We start from the raw sequence: 3216 nt of genomic DNA, 5'->3' as shown, positions 1-3216 counted from the left end.
AGATGAGTGTGTATAAATAAACATGTACATGTATGTGTAGTGTGACCTAAGTGTAAGTAGAAGTAGCAAGACGTACCTGTAATCTTGCATGTTTATGAGACAGACAAAAGACACCAGCAATCCTACCATCATGTGAAACAATTACAGGCTTTCGTTTTACACTCACTTGGCAGGACGGTAGTACCTCCCTGGGTGGTTGCTGTCTACCAACCTACTACCTAGGATATATATATATATATATATGTATATATATATATATATATATATATATATGTTTATATATATATATATATATATATATATATATATATTATCACACTGGCCGATTCCCACCAAGGCAGGGTGGCCCGAAAAAGAAAAACTTTCACCATCATTCACTCCATCACTGTCTTGCCAGAAGGGTGCTTTACACTACAGTTTTTAAACTGCAACATTAACACCCCTCCTATATATATATATATATATATATATATATATATATATATATATATATATATATATATATATATATATATATATATATATATATATATATATATATATATATATATATATATATATATATATATATATATATATATATATATATATATATATATATATATATATATATATATATATATAATATAAATATATATATATATATATATATATATATATATATATATATATATATATATATATATATATATATATATATATATATATATATATGTAGTGCCGCATATGTAAAACTGGTCAATTAGCATTTAAAATTAAGTCCTTTCTAAAAATTTCTCTTGTACGTTTAAAGATACATTTTTTCGTTAATGTTAATGTAAAAAATTTTAATTTTGCGCCAAAAGAATCTTAGAAAACTTACCTAACCTTATTATAGCAAGCGCAATTTATTTTAGCCTAATCCTACTAAATATATTTTAAATACGTTTAGAGTAATTTAATACTAATCAAACACAATGAAATGATTTTTCCGAAATTGTTGCATACACAAATTTTCGCTTGTCCTATATGGCAAGATGAGCCTTGCTATTTAAACATTTAAGCTAAGATCGCAAGTTCTGCCTATTCGGCACGATATATATATATATATATATATATATATACATATTTATGTATAAATATATATATATATATATATATATATATATATATATATATATATATATATATATATATATATATATATATATATATATACATATTTATGTATAAATCTATAAACTAGACAACACTAGTCAATGTGTCGGCTATACTTACAATAATAATAATGATAATAATAATAATAATTATTATTTTTACCAGTACATGATACCACTTATACTGACCTAATTGACATCAGTGACGTACTACAAAGAAAGCTCTTGATTATGCAGAGTATTTCGGGCAACTTAGGTTGATCTTCTCTCCCTGGATGCGACCTTAAAAGTCGGCTAACACCCAGCTTCCTACTTACTGCTAGGTGAGCAGGGGCAGCAGGTGTAAGGAAACATACCCAACCTATCACTCGTACCGGTGAAAGATCCCGGGCCCTTCAGTGTGTGAGCTGAAGACGATACCGATTAAGCTATGAGCAGGCGAAGTAGAAGCTTTGATGGTGATGCTTAAAGAGGAATCAAAAGTTCTCACAATATTACTCATAAAATGAACACATCTTTACCTACAAACCTGAATTTCACTCTCGGCAGTTGTCGAATTAGTAGTCATCTTTCTTGAATGTTTGAAGCTCCTCCACTGAGGATTTTGGAAGTTATCCCAACCCTTCCAGGATACTGGGAATAGGTTCATTAACTTCTGTCATGGGCGTTGCATGTGCCAATTGTTCCTAAGATCAATTGTTTAAATTATAACCAACGGCCATATAGCGCTGAACGCACCACTTCTCGGCCGATCAGCGAAGTTGAACAACGTTGGGTTTGGTTAGTAATTGGATGAGTGATCGCCTGGAAACACCAAATGCTGTTGGCATAAAATCTTAAAGAACCCCATTTGAAATAAGTCACTTTGTCTGACTTTTTTTGGGTTATGTTAGGTTCTCTACACATATGCTGTTATGTAGCTGTATTTGTTTATACCTGAATAAACTTACTTATTTAATTTTTAAAGAACTGAAGGGGTAAGCTAGTGGAAAGCCTTGGTCAGATAAGCACAAACTCCAATGGCGGGTAATCGTAAAAGCAAGACCCAAGTCAGGAAACACTTGTCCTTTTTCCCTACGAATCTTACCTAACCTAACCTAACCTAACCTAACCTAACCTAACCTAATTTCACACAAGAACTCGAAATTTGACTACGGTAGAATGAGGAGTTCTCCAGTTATGAGCTAAAGAAAATCAAAAACTTGGAGGAAGAAAAAAGAAGAAAAACTTCATGAATCCCCTAAGGGTATCCCTTCTGGGATACTTAAATTATATAAACAGTGCTTACTGTTGATGCAGCAAAAGAACACCTTTAGGTAATATATGGGTTTTCATTTAAAGGTAAAAAATTGATCTCCATATTTCCCATGGTTCATGAGCTTGATCTGAGAGAACTATACACATTTCATTCTTGTAAGAAATCATTTCAAGTTAATTCACAAACTTCATGATCAACGGTACTGAGTCAAGATTGAGGCGAGCCTAGATGAACGGAACTGATTAAGATCAATACTTGCTAGGTTAAAACAAGCAAAACACCCAGTCACGCTAAGTCAAGCAAATAAAAGAAGTGAAGCTAAAGCATGACATGTCAAGCTAACCCAGAAAAAAGCCGTATCAAGATGACCTAAGAATAACCAAGCTAAACCTAGCTAAACAAAGACAAAGCTTAGGCAAGTCGTGTCAAACTAAGCAAATTAAAAAAAATAGTCGAACATTGTCAAGGTAGACCCTCCTTGCCAAGTCTAGCCAAGCCACCCCTGGTTAATCTGAGAACTTGAAAGCTTATCCAGGGAAATATTTCACCTCGTAAACTCCAGACGTGGGAAAAATGAATTTCGGCAAAGCTCTCAACGGTATCTGGGCGCTGGAGATGTGGTCGCTGGTGAGATCCAGGTTTTCTGGACTCGAGAGACGGAAGAGCCTGACGGATATTTTCAGGGACGAGATCCTTCCAAGAGATGACCCGAGGAACGATGTGTGTGTGTGTGTGTGTGTGTGTGTACTCACCTAGTTGAGGTTGCGGGGGTCGAGTGTGTGTGTGTGTGTGTGTGTGTGTGTGTGTGTGTGTGTGTGTGTG

The 3216-nt window shown here is 33.6% G+C and overlaps 1 pseudogene; it reads left to right on the top strand.

Moving 5' to 3' along the window:
- Positions 1 to 1846: 1846 nt before the first annotated feature.
- Positions 1847 to 1965, top strand: LOC128699240 (5S ribosomal RNA; annotated as a pseudogene).
- The last annotated feature ends 1251 nt before the right edge of the window (positions 1966 to 3216 follow it).

Source organism: Cherax quadricarinatus, chromosome 54 (genome assembly GCF_038502225.1).
Source record: "Cherax quadricarinatus isolate ZL_2023a chromosome 54, ASM3850222v1, whole genome shotgun sequence".
NCBI classification, from domain to species: domain Eukaryota; kingdom Metazoa; phylum Arthropoda; class Malacostraca; order Decapoda; family Parastacidae; genus Cherax; species Cherax quadricarinatus.
Note: the sequence above shows the minus strand (reverse complement) of the source record. Positions and strands in the feature narration are given on the sequence as shown.